The 16,297-nt window shown below is 45.7% G+C and overlaps 1 protein-coding gene and 1 pseudogene across 2 annotated transcripts in view; both read left to right on the forward strand.

The window, feature by feature from the left end:
- The window catches only part of FAM117B (family with sequence similarity 117 member B), a 136,704-nt gene that overhangs the window by 82,489 nt on the left and 37,918 nt on the right, over positions 1-16,297 (forward strand). The gene's annotated exons all lie outside the window — the stretch shown is intronic.
- LOC135038142 (U5 spliceosomal RNA) lies at positions 7,393-7,502 on the forward strand (annotated as a pseudogene).

Here is a 16,297-nt window from a genome sequence, read left to right on the forward strand (position 1 = left end):
CAAGAGAGCATTTGCTGAACAGCGTATCACTTTCTCTGGAAGTGTAACGGCAACACGGCTGGATTCTATATATTCCAAAGTCGCAGTTGGTTCTTACAGCTCATCTGCCTCTCCTAGGCATGATCCTAGACACAGACCAGAAAAGGGTTTATCTCCCGATAGAGAGAGCTCAGGAGCTCGTGACACTGGTCAGGAATCTATTAAAACCAAAACAGGTGTCAGTGCATCACTGCACTCGAGTCCTGGGAAGGAGGGTGGCATCATACGAGGCCATTCCCTTCGGCAGGTTCCATACGAGGACCTTCCAATGGGACTTACTGGACAAGTGGTCCGGATCACATCTTCAGATGCATCGGTTAATCACCCTATCCCCCAGAGCCAGGGTGTCTCTCCTGTGGTGGCTGCAGAGTGCTCACCTTCTCGAAGGTCGCAGATTCGGCATTCAGGACTGGGTCCTGGTGACCATGTATGCAAGCCTCCGAGGGTGGGGGGCAGTCACACAGGGAAGAAATTTCCAAGGGCTGTGGTCAAGGCAGGAGACTTGCCTTCACATCAACATCCTGGAACTAAGGGCCATATACAACGCCCTACGTCAAGCGGAGCCCCTGCTTCGCGACCAACCGGGTCTGATTCAGTCAGACAATATCACCGCAGTGGCTCATGTAAACCGCCAAGGCGGCACAATGAGCAGGGTGGCGATGGTAGAAGCCACCAGAATTCTTCGCTGGGCGGAGAATCACGTAAGCGCACTGTCAGCAGTGTTCATTCCGGGAGTGGACAACTGGGAAGCAGACTTCCTCAGCAGGCACGACCTCCACCCGGGAGAGTGGGGACTTCATCAAGAAGTCTTCGCGCAGATTGTAGGTCGGTGGGAACTGCCACAGGTGGACATGATGGCATCCCGCCTCAACAAAAAGCTACAGAGGTATTGCGCCAGGTCAAGAGACTCTCAGGTGATAGCTGTAGACGCACTGGTGACACCGTGGATGTTCCAGTCGGTTTATGTGTTTCCTCCTTTTCCTCTCTTCCCAAGGTGCTGAGAATCATAAGGAAAAGAGGAGTGAGAAGAATAATCATTGTTCCGGATTGGCCAAGAAGGACTTGGTATCCAGAGCTGCAAGAAATGCTCACAGAGGACCCATGGCCTCTGCCTCTAGGGCAGGATCTGTTGCAGCAGGGACCTTGTATGTTCCAAGACTTACCGCAGCTGCGTTTGACGGCATGGCGATTGGACGCCGGATCCTAGTAGAAAAGAGGGATTCCGGATGAGGTTATTCCTACACTGATAAGGGCTAGGAAGGAGGTGACGGCTAAACATTATCACCGTATACGGCGAAAATATGTTGCTGGGTGTGAGGCCAGGAATGCCTCTACAGAGGAAGTCCAGCTGGGCCGTTTCCTTCACTTCCTACAGTCGGGAGTGACTTTGGGCCTAGAATTGGGGTCCATTAAGGTCCAGATTTCGGCCCGATCCATTTTTTTTCATACAAAAACTAGCTTCTCTACCTGAAGTTCAGACGTTTGTAAAGGGAGCGCTGCATATTCAGCCCCTTTTTTGTGCCACCAGTGGCACCTTGGGATCTTAACGTGGTGTTGAGTTTCCTGAAATCTCACTGGTTTGAGCCGCTTAAGACCGTGGAGTTAAAATATCTCACGTGGAAAGTGGTCAAAAATTGGCGGCTTTGTCATGTAAAAGTCCCTATCTGGTTTTCCATATGGACAGGGCAGAATTACGGACTCGTCCGCAATTTCTGCCAAAGGTGGTGTCATCTTTTCATGTGAACCAACCTATTGTGGTGCCTGGGCTACTCGTGACTTGGAGGATTCCAAGTTACTAGATGTAGTCAGGGCTTTGAAGATTTATGTAGCCAGATCGGCTGGAGTCAGGAAACCTGACTCGCTGTTTATCCTGTATGCATCCAACAAGCTTGGTGCTCCTGCTTCAAAGCAAACTATTGCTCGCTGGATCTGTAACACGATTCAGCAGGCTCATTCTGCGGCTGGCTTGCCGCCTCCAAAATCAGTAAAAGCCCATTCCACAAGGAAGGTGTGCTCTTCTTGGGCGGCTGCCCGAGGGGCCTCGGCGTTACAGCTTTGCCGAGCAGTTACTTGGTCGGGTTCAAACACTTTTGCAAAGTTCTACAAGTTTGATACCCTGGCTGAGGAGGACCTTGTGTTTGCTCATTCGGTGCTGCAGAGTCATCCGCACTCTCCCGCCCGTTTGGGAGCTTTGGTATAATCCCCATGGTCCTTACGGAGTCCCCAGCATCCACTAGGACGTTAGAGAAAATAAGATTTTACTCACCGGTAAATCTATTTCTCGTAGTCCGTAGTGGATGCTGGGCGCCCGTCCCAAGTGCGGACTTCTTCTGCAATACTTGTATATAGTTATTGCTTAAATAAGGGTTATGTTATGGTTGCATCAGGTTTGTCTGATGCTCTGTTGTTGTTCATACTGTTGACTGGGTATGTTATCACAAGTTATACCAGCCACACCAATCACACCGTATGAGTCTTACTCTGGATTCCAAAATCCTTTCCTTGTAATGTCAGCTCTTCCGGGCACAGTTTCCTTAACTGAGGTCTGGAGGAGGGGCATAGAGGGAGGAGCCAGTGCACACCAGTAGTACTAAATCTTTCTTAGAGTGCCCCGTCTCCTGCGGAGCCCGTCTATTCCCCATGGTCCTTACGGAGTCCCCAGCATCCACTACGGACTACGAGAAATAGATTTACCGGTGAGTAAAATCTTATTTTTTTCCTGCTACTGATTCCTCTCCCTTTGCAACCAAGCATCTGACTTGCCTTTCTCATTGCTTTGTTGCATTGCTTTCCTGCCTTCAAGTCACTTGAAATAGTGACTCCTAAATCCCTTTCCTCTTCAGTAGTTTGCATTATAGTACCCTTGATACTATATTTAAGCCTTTGGGTTTTTGAGACCCAAGTGCATGATATTGCATTTTTTTGCATTAAACTGTAGTGCCACGTTCTTGACCATTTCTTAAGCCTACCTAGGTCATCAATTATTTGTTTTACCCCTCCCGGCGTGTCTACCCTGTTGCATATCTTTGTATCATCTGCAAAAAGGCATACCTTCCCTTCAATACCATCTGCAATGTCACCAACAAAGATATTAAAGAGAACTGGACCAAGTACAGATCCCTGGGGTACTCCACTGGTAACATTTCCCTCCATAGATTGCACTCCATTAACTACAACTGTCTGTTTCCTATCCTGCAACCAGGTTCTTATCTATTTTAATTGTTTTATAATCCACCCCCACGCCTTCAAGTTTATTTAGCAGTCTGCGATGTGGGACAGTGTCAAATGCCTTACTAAAGTCTAGATATGCTACATCTACAGCTCCCCCTTGATCTATTATTTTCGTTTCAGAGTCAAAAAAGTCAATAAGATTTGTTTGGCATGATCTCCCACCAGTAAATCCATGCTGTTTTGGATCCTGTAAGTTGTTTGATTTAAGATATTCCACAACTCTTTCTTTTAATAGTTTTTCCATTACTTTCCCTTCTACTGATATAAGGCTTACTGGTCTGTAGTTACTTCTTCCTTTCTTCCACTTTTGTGCAGTGGAACTACATTTGCTCTTTTCCAGTCCTCAGGAATAGCACCTGTATTTAGTGACTGGTTAAATAATTCTGTTAAAGGTGTAACCAGCACATCTTTTAGCTCTTTGAGTATCCTTGGGTGCATCCCATCTGGTCCCATTGATTTATCCACTTTTAGTTGTGAAAGTTCTGTTCGGACCTTCTCCTCTGTAAATGTACTTTCTTTATCATCCACTAGGGGTCACTGGAGTACTCTTGGGATATGGACGGGCGTAGCCGATCAAAGGCACTGAATATTCAAATTTAGGACTCTTCCCCCCCCTCCATATCCCCAAGTACCTCAGTGTACTTTGCCAGTGTTTTTTCGGTGCTCACAGCATGATCATCGGCTTGTGGCAATGGCCACTTTTCAGAAGATTTTTATTTTTTATTTTTATTTTTTAATTTTTACACTTCCCGTCCCAGTTTCTGAAAAACTTGGGTCCGGGATGGTGCCGCTGCAAGGCAGCGTATGGCGTGTCGGTCCTCACAAAGAGCACCCTCACAGCCACAGGCGCTATAAGCAAGCGCATGGCGTGTCGGTCCTCACAACGAGCACCCTCACAGCCACAGGCAGCCACTGTCTCCTGCAAGCTGAACGGACCTTACAGAAAGAAGATCCGTTACAGCCAGGATGAGACAAAGAGCTGGAAGAAAGAGCTTACAGCAGACACGAGGAGAGAAGCTGGAGGCTGAAACGTAGCTTACACAGAGAAGCTCGTCACAGCCAGGAAAGCAAGGTATGTGTGTCAGGGCGGTCAGCTCACGCTGCCGCCCTGCTGTGTGTGTTATACTGTACAGGCGCTGACGGGTCCCGCTGAAGTAGAGGAGCACTTCTTATATATGAAGTTCCACCTGATAGTTGGGGAGAATGAGAGAGTTCTCCTCACATTATACGCGCTGAGCGGCCAAACGTCACTCAGACGCCGGCCGCTCTCACTGCGCTAATGGCCCGGCACCGCTAATCACGCTGAGACCTAAAGCAGAGCGGCCGCACGTCACTCAGACGCCGGCCGCTCTCACTGCACTAATGGCCCGGCACCGCTGATCGCCGCCGAGACTCTCCGTGCGCTGGCCTAAAGCACAGCGGCCGCACGTCACTCAGACGCCGGCCGCTCTCACTGCTCTAACGACACGCACTGTGTGCTCAACTAAGAGAGCGGCCGCTCGGCACTCAGACGCCGGCCGCTCTCACTGATCTGATGGCCCGGCACCGCTACACGCCGCCGAGACTCCCCTGTACTAAACAGTGGCCGCACGTCATTAAAGGACGCCGGCCACTCTTCCACAGAGACACCGCAGACACAGGGAGACTGTGTACTGCTGTAGGAAGCAGCTTCCGGACGGCTCCCCGGCGCGGAATTCAGGCTCTCCCTGCACCCGATCCCTGTACGCTGCAGGTAACATGGGGATGCAGGGGGGAGGGGGAGGGGGAATAATACCTATAGCAGCAGCAAAGACAAGCTGTGTACGGGGTATTATATGTTTCTGCAGGTTTATATATATAATATATAATGAAACTTTGGCTGGCAGAACTGTCTATGATATCAGTATAAACTGTGATTATATGTGTAAACACTTGGTATATATATATATATAATATATATATGAGGCTTTGGCTGGCAATAGGTTACCAGTGGATAACCTATTGCAAGTTTAACCATGTTTTCTGTTATTTTTGAGTGTTCATATTAATTGACTAATTGCATATATTTTACTGTATCCAACACCAGGGTTATCACTGTATAAAAGGCTATTAAGCATAGTAACTGTATAATAGGCTATTAAGCCTATATTACAACTGCAGCAGGTAACCTGTACTGTGATTGTCTGGGAAAGCATGGCATGACGGCCATTTTAATCATTGCTGGTTTTCCAGTTATAATTCCATAACACCGGCCATACACCTCTACTCCACAAGGAGGCGCAGGGGTGTTAGTGGGAAGTTGTAGTGCAGGATAATTCTAGAACATTCCTGCCCTACATCTTTAAGCCACCAGAAGGCGCAGGGGTGTTAGTAGGAATTTGGTTCGGGTTTCATGCCCATGTGAACTGCTTTTCACATAAAGAACACTTTAGTTTCCTAATAAATATGCTGTTCAGCAATAACATATATCTATAGATATATATGCCATATAATAACTTTATTAAGTCGTGCAAGTGTCTGTCTGTTGCCTATTATGATGTCTGTCGACATAGCAAATAAGGCTCTAGTGCAGACTAAAAATGTTAACATTGGCAATTCAAATTAAAACAGCGGTAATCGGAGTCTCAGAATAACTCCGCCAGCGCTAACAAAAGACAAGCTTTCCAAAGTGACAATTTTCCTTTGGGTACCAGAGTGTTTCTTTCACTGGTCTTATAATTTAATGCACGATTCTATGTCAAATCTCACACCGATAACTACAAGTGAGAAGGGTACATTAGTCCAGCACTCAGATAGTGCGGGGTTTTGGACAACCATACATAATCGTGTCCAAAAGGACGCGATCCGGCATTGGTAAATGCGTTTCTGTCAAACATTATAAAAACCCCAGATACATTTGGGTCACTAGATCTATGTATGAAACCATACCGATCACGGTTAAAAGAAGCTGCAGAGTATATCTGTAAAGCTTCTGCTAACGCCGGTTATTTTCATTGTCGCTAGTTAAGCGCGACGAGGCCAGAGCTTGTTTGCTCCTAAATTTGATATACTTGTTAACGCCATTTTATCCCTTTAGGATATTCTGCCATTAGCGCATACGCATACAGTATACTTGTAACGGCGTTTTATTCCTTTATAAGAAATGTAACGACAGGACGTTACAGTCTGCAAGCCAGTGGTTTGATGACCGCCTTTACAATTGTGGAAGTGCGTCTTTTCATGTTACAGTTGCGAGGTTTCATGACTTCAACTCATATATGTCGCAGCTAGTTACAGCTTACAGTACAAAACTGCTTCTGTCGAACGGTTTGGCAGGTTGTCATTTAGTCGTTGCTGGTTTATAAACCAGGCAATAGTACGCTAACAGAGTCAAAGTTACTTATTCCCTTCTGTTTGAGCAAAATCAAACAGCTCCGTGGAATATCAATCAGCAAGTCATTTACTACAGTTAGAAAATGGTTTTTTCTGCGGTTAGTTTTTGCTTATTGGAGCCACACAATTGTATAATTGCATTGATTTTCACAATGCGTATTTACCCAGTCAGGTTTATTCATATCAGGTTCTAGCGTTTGCAAATCGCCACAACCATTAACCAGTTCATTTCTTCCGTTGCTTATCGCTTCCGGTATTTACCAAAGTGATGTTGAAATGATAGCTAATCTCACATAAGAACTATGTATCAACAAAGTTCCTCTATCTTGTGCTACTAAGGTATACTGCGGTAGCATATTAAGTTGCGGTAGCATATTAAGTTCGAAAACAATCACATCTAAGTCGGTCTAAACGATGTCAATTCCTAGGTAAGATTATAAATACGGTAAATCAAAGACTTTTACCTACTACACCAGCAAGAACAAAGGTACACGCACATTAGCGGTACATTGCTGTATTCACTTATTAAGAATAAAGATGTGTTTTCAATCGCGTTTCTCACAGAGGGACAAGGGTGCGTATACTCTGGACGACAGTCACAGAGAGTCAGGATTTGTAGTTAAAATCAACGCAAAGGTTCTAAAACACGACAGATTCCTGTCGATAAAGGTACTAGAACTCTGTGCATTTTACAATGCAATAGATAAATGTCCTAAAACTCTGTGCATTTTACAATACATTAAATGATTCGCTTTCAGTCTGACCAGGGATAGAATCTGGTTTCTCTTCAGAACGAATAAATCTTTCGCTTTTTACTAAAGATTTCTGTGGAGAGAAACAACCGTGAGTTTCATGTAATTTTGTTTTTCAGCCCTGGCTCACGCTGCCTTTAAGCAGTCAAACAAAGCAACGGCAGTTGCATACTCAACAACAGTGAGAACCAAGAAGCCGCATGACTATGCGGCAGGTAACTCAAATCTTTAATGGCTCAGAACGCCATTATGTGAAAATGTCAAGAAACACGATCTCACCCGTCAGGGTTTGGATCTTGGAAACTGGACATTAAATCCAGAGGTGTTTCATAGGTGAGTCCACACAAGGGGGTTACCCTCAAGTATACATGATGGCATCTCGCCACAATGATGAAAGCTCAGTATGTGTACATCACATTCATGGGGTCATTCAGCATCGTGTATCTAGCTCCACCATTTTCTGCTTCTCTCTTCGTTGCCAAAACGGATCAGAAGACAGTTCGTCACAGTCATACTGGTGGTATCTCATGGGTTTCAGAGAAGTTTGCTTCTCGAATTGTCAAGGAATACTTGCACACGATCTGGCCCCGCTCATAATACGTCCAACCTGTTACATCAGGAAACGTTTCTTTTACCCATAGTTACCTATGTACCTATTATCTATGTACCGCAGCTGCGGTTGACAGGGTGAGGGTTCAGACCGCCCTCTTAAAAAATAGAGCGTTACAGTATCGGTTATACCAACCATGTTACGAAATAGTAAGCCGCTTAAGGCAGCTCATTATTAAGAAATTTCGTGTGCTTACATAGGTTGTAACTCTCGGAAGTTTCCAACATCATACTTCAAGTACCCGTATTCTGTTAAACGGAATGGGATGGAAAACTGCGGTCATCTGCACTAAGAGTGCAGGTATCTGTGTGGTAAACTTATTTTCAAAGCGTTTGCCTCTATTTACGTCTGTGAACATCTTTCTACAAGGTGTCACCAAAGTTCAGACTCTATTTATCCCACCTACAGCGCCAGGCGATTTGAGGTTGGGTTCAGATTTCTTACAGTTTTCATATTGTGGAACCTTTTTTTAACAAAAGGGAATTAAATTTTCATATTTTGGAACCCTTTTTAAAAAAATGGGGATTAAGTTTCTCACTTTGGAAAACATTTTTCTTCTAGCCTTGCCTACGGCAAGGGTGCTTCGGCAAGGGGTTTGTTTTCATATTTGGGTGCCTTGTATTCCAAGCCACCGTATTTGAGTTTCTCATGACAAATCAGATCTTCGGACGAAATCCGCTTTCGTATTCATCACATCAATATACCAATAGTGGTTACTGTGTGGACAGCACATTCTAAAATTCTGAATGTGGTACACGCGTTACGCGTTTATATATGTACCGAACGTCTACAGTACGTGATATGAATACGTTGTTGTTATATATGATACTGCAAACTGGTGTTAGCCAGTTTCTCAGCAGACATTATCCAGTTGGATAATAATGACTACAAGTCAGGTTTACTTTAAGGCTAAGTTACAATCGCCTACGTCAGTAATAGTTCATTCCACAGGTTCTGTGGGAATGTCGGACCCAGCGGGTCGTGGAGCGTCTACGACGCGGCTACATAGCCTTCAGTGCACCACGTTGGTGCACGTTTACACGTTATGAATGGTGGCGCCATCAGCATTTAGCTTTGGCTGCCTACTGTTACAAGTATCAAACAGCTCTCCCGCCCACGAGGGAAGCTTTGGTACGTCCCAAGAGTACTCCAGTGACCCCTAGTGGATGATAAAGAAAATAGGATTTTGGTACTTACCAGGTAAATCCTTTTCTTTGAATCCATAGGGGGCACTGGACGCCCACCCAGAGCAGTTTTACCTGGGTTGTTTAAGCTCAAGGGAGCTTAGTGAACAAATTTTACTTGGGTGGTATTAAGCTCAAAGGAGCTTATGGTAACACATTTTCACCGATTGGATCAAATTATAAAGTTCTATCGGTTAAGGTGTCAACTGTTTAGTTGACAATAAGGTTACGGATCAACTTTGTGGTTGTCCGTTATGTTATAGGGATTCTCCATTGTCAACCTCTCTATATCCTGTTCGCTCAGTAAAAAACACTGGCAAAGTACACTGAGGTACTTGGGGATATGGAGGGGGGGGAAGAGTCCTAAATTTGAATATTCAGTGCCTTTGATCGGCTACGCCCGTCCATATCCCAAGAGTACTCCAGTGCCCCCTATGGATTCAAAGAAAAGGATTTACCTGGTAAGTACCAAAATCCTATTTTCATCTGCCTTATTTTTATGAATGTCCTTGCAACTTAACTGTTGCCCCATCCCTTCTTCTGTACTAAATACTGAGCAAAAATAATTATTTAGGTGATCTGCTATTGCCTTGTCTCCCTCCACCAAATGCTCACTCTCTGTCTTAAGTCTTATTATTCCTCCATTTGATTTTCTCCTTTCACTTATATACTTAAAAAAAAAAGTTTTGCCCCCTTTATCTGCTGACTGGGCCATTTTCTCCTCAGCTTCTGCCTTTGCACGTCTGATTACTTTCTTAGCATCCTTCCGTCTGTCAAGATTTGTCGTTATTATTTTGAGTCTGTTTGTATTTCCTAAAAGGCATCTTTTTTGCTTTAACACTAGTTGATACTACTTTTGTGAACCACACTGGCTTCCTTTTCCTGGTGCTTTTCCTAACCCTTTTGATACAAAGGTCTGTTGCCCTTAGTATTGCACTTTTCAATTTTTCCCTCCTCTCCTGCACTCCTTCCAAGTTCCTCCAGTCCACCAATGAATCACTTAAACATTTACCCATTTTTGCGAAGTCAGCATTTCTAAAATCCAACACCTTTGTTTTTGTGTGACGGGAGTTGGATCCTGTCTTTATACTAAACCATACTGCTTGATGATCACTGGATCCCAGGTGCTCACCCACATACAGTATATGTCTGATATCCTGTCACCATTTGTAAGAATTAAATCTAATATTGAGTCTTTGCGAGTGGGCTCCCTCACCAATTGCTTGAGAGATGCTCTCTGTAAGGAATGTAGAAATTTGCCAATTTAGCTGAACTTGCAAAAGACCCCTCCCAATTTACATCAGGTAAATTAAAGTCTCCCATGATTATGACTTCTCCCTTTAAAGCCATTTTAGTGATGTCCAACAATAGGTTCTGTCCAAATCCTGCCCCTGGCCTGGTGGTCTGTAGATCACGCCAATGCGAATAATGTCCTCCTCCCCGGTTTCAATAGTGACCCAAAGGGCCTCAGTTTTGTCTTCAATATTTTGTATTAAAGTAGCATTTATGCTTTTTTCACATACATTGCTACCCCTCCTCCTATTCTTCCTAATCTATCCTTCCTAAATAAATTGTATTGTGGTATAGCTATGTCCCAGTCATGATTCTCATTGCACCATGACTCTGTAATTGCCACAATATCCAGGTTATCCCTTGTCATTATCGCAATTAGCTCTGGAATTTTGTCTCCTAAGCTCCTAGCATTTGCACACATAGCTTTAAGAATTTTGTCTGTGCATTTGTTATTAGCAGCCATGTCCAGACTAGGGAGGCCAATCCCGGGCCGCTTTTTCAATCCCGGGATTCGGGATTGAAAAACGCTCAATCCCGGGATTGCAGTAGGGAGCAGGGGGAGTGGAGGGCAGTGGAAAAGAGTGTAGAGAGCAGCGCTGGAGGGTGGTTGTAGTAGTGTAGGGACTAGGGAGCAGCACTGGAGGGTGGGTGTAGTGTAGGGACTAGGGAGCAGCACTGGAGGGTGGGTGTAGTGTAGGGACTAGGGAGCAGCGCTGATGGGTGTAGTGTAGGGACTAGGGAGCAGCGCTGGTGGGTGTAGTGTAGGGACTAGGGAGCATCGCTGGTGGGTGTAGTGTAGGGACTAGGGAGCAGCACTGGTGGGTGTAGTGTAGGGACTAGGGAGCAGCGCTGGAGGGTGAGTATAGTGTAGGGACTAGGGAGCAGCGCTGGAGGGTGAGTATAGTGTAGGGACTAGGGAGCAGCGCTGGTGGGTGTAGTGTAGGGACTAGGGAGCAGCGCTGGAGGGTGAGTATAGTGTAGGGACTAGGGAGCAGCGCTGGTGGGTGTAGTGTAGGGACTAGGGAGCAGCGCTGGTGGGTGTAGTGTAGGGACTAGGGAGCATCGCTGGTGGGTGTAGTGTAGGGACTAGGGAGCATCGCTGGTGGGTGTAGTGTAGGGACTAGGGAGCATCGCTGGTGGGTGTAGTGTAGGGACTAGGGAGCAGCACTGGAGGGTGGGTGTAGTGTAGGGACTAGGGAGCAGCACTGGAGGGTGGGTGTAGTGTAGGGACTAGGGAGCAGCACTGGAGGGTGGGTGTAGTGTAGGGACTAGGGAGCAGCGCTGGTGGGTGTAGTGTAGGGACTAGGGAGCAGCACTGGTGGGTGTAGTGTAGGGACTAGGGAGCAGCGCTGGAGGGTGTAGTGTAGGGACTAGGGAGCAGCGCTGGAGGTTGAGTATAGTGTAGGGACTAGGGAGCAGCGCTGGTGGGTGTAGTGAAGGGACTAGGGAGCAGCGCTGGTGGGTGTAGTGTAGGGACTAGGGAGCAGCGCTGGAGGGTGGGTGTAGTGTAGGACTAGGGAGCAGCGCTGGAGGGTGGGTGTAGTGTAGGGACTAGGGAGCAGCGCTGGAGGGTGGGTGTAGTGTAGGGACTAGGGAGCAGCGCTGGAGGGTGTAGGAAGCGGAGCGGGAGGGAGGCTGAAGCGAGCACCACAGTCAGGGAGGGTTGGTGTCGGTAAAACTACACTTACTATTAGACGGGTGGCAGGCGGCAGCCATGGACAAGACGCGCTGAGCGCGCCGGAGGCCTTTCAAATTGTAGTGCTGGCCGTCAGCCAGTCAGAACGGGCAGTCCGGCAGCCAATCAGGAGCCGCTGCGACCGCTTCCCTGATTGGCCGCCGGTCCACCAGCTGTGATTGGCTGGCGGCCGGCGCTACATTTGAAATGCCGCCGCGGTCTGTGTACATGGCTGCCGCCCGCCTAATACTACCGCCCGCCTAATAGTAAGTGTTACTTACACCAACCCTCCCTCGCTGCTGCGTTGCACATGCGCAATGCAATCCCGTGAATCCCGAGATTGGAGGCTCCAATCCCGGGATTCAAATCCCAGCATTTTTGGGCCTAATTTCAACTTTAAACTTGTCATTTATTTTGTACGGTCTGGACTAGGGAGGCCAATCGCGGGATCCCGGGATTGGCCTCCGTAGTCCAGACCGTACAAAATAAATGACAAGTTTAAAGTTGAAATTACCTGTTTGGGGATGTTGCTCAGTGTTTGTGTTTTTTTTTTTTTTTTTTTTACTAATCAGGAATCACACTGTGTCCTTTACACCACGACTACACCTCACTAAATGTAAAGATATAGTACACCTGTCCACAATGGTCAAATGGTCAAAGGTGGTAAACACCAGAGAGCATGCAGTAATAAACTAGGATTCACTGTGCAACTTCCCCACACATGCAATGCCAATTACAAGCCAATCATTACATCAAAAAACATACATGAGTCTGCATAAGAGAGAACTGTAGTGAGCAGTTTGGGGATGTCTTTTCATAGTTTAAAAATACAGATAACATTGGTACAGGTGAGAATTCAGATGGTTTTGGTAGGCTATAGACATACATTTGAGTACTTGCGGATGAAGTGGAAAGGTCTTGTTGCGTCCTATCACAGATGTAAGTTATAAGTGTCGGGGTTACTCAGACTGGAGTAGTTTGATGTGTAGAGGAATTGGACTCACATTTGTTTGAAAGCTGTCCTTTAGTGGTCCAGATTGTGGATTGATTGTTGTCCTTCTGTTTTCCTTTTGGTTTTAATGTCGGTGTAACGTTGAAATTATGTTTAAACTTGTAGTTATCCTTTGAAGTAATGGCCACAAGCCTACGGCCCAAGCCTCCTTAATGCTCTTTAAGTAATGGACCAAGCATGTGAATACACTGATTACACCCAAACTCCAATGATCCATCCCCCAGCAATGGATAGTAATAAAACAGTTGAAAGAAAACAAGCTAACAAACCAACCACTGATATTTATCAGAGTCACGCCCTCATGCCTATACTCAGGAGATAACATTCCAATTTATCAATAGCAACCCATCATCTAATATAAAAGCAGATTCCTTATGCCTATAGCAATGCTATCATTCTTATCACCCAATTTGCTAATTAGTATTTCAGGGCAATCGGTGATAATCTGCAGCTCTCATTTTCAATAAACCTAGACAAGTATATATTCACCAGCAGTTATTTGAGTGCAGTGTTCTGCAGGAGCATAGTAGATGGGGGAGAAACAGATGGTTTCCCACCATCAATGGTTTAGTGCTACCGAATTGTGTTTTTTTTCCCCCTCTGTGTCAGGGCACTGAGCTTAGCTCCGCCCCCTGACACCCACTAAGCCATGCCCCCTGGTTCGCCTGCATTTGTACAGTAATGCAGGGATGACCATCAGTGGGTAAAACCATCGATGGTTATCCATTGATGGTGACCATGGATGGACAACCCACAGATTGCCATCCCTAGGGGTAGCATTTGCTGCCGGACTTTAGCCCACCAGCACTAAAATCCTGTCGACCTAGAAACCATGTCGACTTACTTACTGTTGACGAATAGTGGTCGACCTAGCCACTGTCGACCTAAGTCTATTCTATCTAACATACCACATCCCTTGGCCATGCCTACAAGATAAGAGTGACACGCCCCCTGTTGAAAAACCCTGCCCCTAATTGGACGAGTCCTCTAAATCAAGCTGTAGCTTGGGGGCACCAGGTGGGAGCTCGCAGGACTCTTTCTGCACATGTGCAGACCCCCTGTCTGTATCAGGCCCCATAGAAGTCCTGGCAGCCAGGCATAGTCCGTACAACAAATACCAGCATGAGCAAAGGGAGAGAGATACTAACTAATGTCACCACTTATTAGTCATTTTAGGCTATCAAAGAGTAAAGGGAATTTATTATCCTGTAACACATTAGTGCATAACGTGCACCCTGACCTGCTGTAGTTCCCATGATTATACTAGAAGGCATTTCATAAACATGGCCCTTGTCTACTTAACTGCAATAATTTTATATGCCTGACTGCCAGGACTTCTATGGGGCTTCTTCTCACCTAGGACCTGATACAGACATAAGTATTGTGCTGATTCTCTTATGTCAGTGCTTCTCAAACTTTGCCCTAGAGCAGTGGTTTCCAAACTTTTTAGAATCACGGCACCCTAGAGTATCAGAATTTTTTTCACGGCACCCCTAGGCCAAAAGTTTCTTATTGAGAAATTTAGAAAGAAATATTAATTTAGGTAAATTGTATTTATATGTCATCCTTAGGCTCAATTGTGTGGTGAGGGACAGGATTTGCTTCTGTATGTCCCCATATTGTATGACTGGCAGCCACCAGCACTAGTTTTGCCTATCATATTGACCATAAATAATTTGAATTGGTCCTGGACCACCAATCCAAGGCACCCCTGCAAGTGTCCCGAGGCACCCCAGGGAGCCACGGCACACAGTTTGGGAACCACTGCCCTAGAGTATCAGTATTTATTTCACAGCACCCCTAGGCCAGACGTTTCTTACTGAGAAATTTGGAAATAAATATTACATTAAGCGGGTTCAGATTTACTCAGTTCTTAATGCCAGAACTATCGCAAGTTCTTTTTTTTTTCTGGGTTTTTCTTATTGCCTTACCAAAACACGTGACGTCCGTGAGCCAATAAGGAGATTCGGGTAAATCCGAGTAAAACCGAACCCGCTCGTCTCTAGTGTTTATACATCATCCGTAGGGTCAGTTATGTGATGAGGAACATGAATTGCTTCTGTTTGTCCACATATTGGGGCGAGTTCAAATGCTGTCTATTAGATAGGAAAAAACAGGCACCAAACTGACTCGTCAAACATTTGAATTCCCCCCCATTGTATGATTAGCAGCCGCCAGCTCTGGTTCTGCCTATTACATTGACCATAAATAATTTAAATTGGTCCTGGACCACCAACCCAGAGCCCTGCAAGTGTCCCGAGGCGCCCCAGGGAGCCACCGCACACAGTGTGAGAACCACTGCCTTGTACAGTAGGTACAGGATCTGTTATTGTAGCATAACTTAGTGACGGGATCTGCTATTGTACCGGATCTCTTACAGTGAGAGAATCTGCTATTGCTCCGAATCCTTAATAGTGGCGGGTCTGTTATTGTACCATATCTGTTACAGTGACGGGATCTGCTGTTATAGCATATCTCTTACAGTGATGTGATCTGCTATTGTACCAGATCTCTTACAGTGATGTGATCTGCTATTGTACCATATCTGTTACAGTGACGGGATCTGCTGTTATAGCATATCTCTTACAGTGATGTGATCTGCTATTGTACCAGATCTCTTACAGTGATGTGATCTGCTATTGTACCATATCTGTTACAGTGACGGGATCTGCTGTTATAGCATATCTCTTACAGTGATGTGATCTGCTATTGTACCGGATCTCTTACAGTGATGTGACCTGCTATTGTACCAGATCTCTTACAGTGATGTGATCTGCTATTGTACCGGATCTCTTACAGTGAGAGAATCTGCTATTGTACCGGATCTCTTACAGTGATGTGATCTGCTATTGTACCGGATCTCTTACAGTGATGTGATCTGCTATTGTACCGGATCTCTTACAGTGATGTGATCTGCTATTGTACCGGATCTCTTACAGCGATGGGATCTGCTATTGTACCGGATCTCTTACAGTGATGGGATCTGCTATTGTACCGGATCTCTTACAGTGATGGGATCTGCTATTGTACCGGATCTCTTACAGTGATGGGATCTGCTATTGTACCGGATCTCTTACAGTGATGGGATCTGCTATTGTACCGGATCTCTTAGTGATGGGATCTGCTATTGTACCGGATCTCTTACAGTGA

The sequence above is a fragment of the Pseudophryne corroboree genome, unplaced genomic scaffold, assembly GCF_028390025.1.
Source record: "Pseudophryne corroboree isolate aPseCor3 unplaced genomic scaffold, aPseCor3.hap2 scaffold_703, whole genome shotgun sequence".
NCBI classification, from domain to species: Eukaryota; Metazoa; Chordata; class Amphibia; order Anura; family Myobatrachidae; genus Pseudophryne; species Pseudophryne corroboree.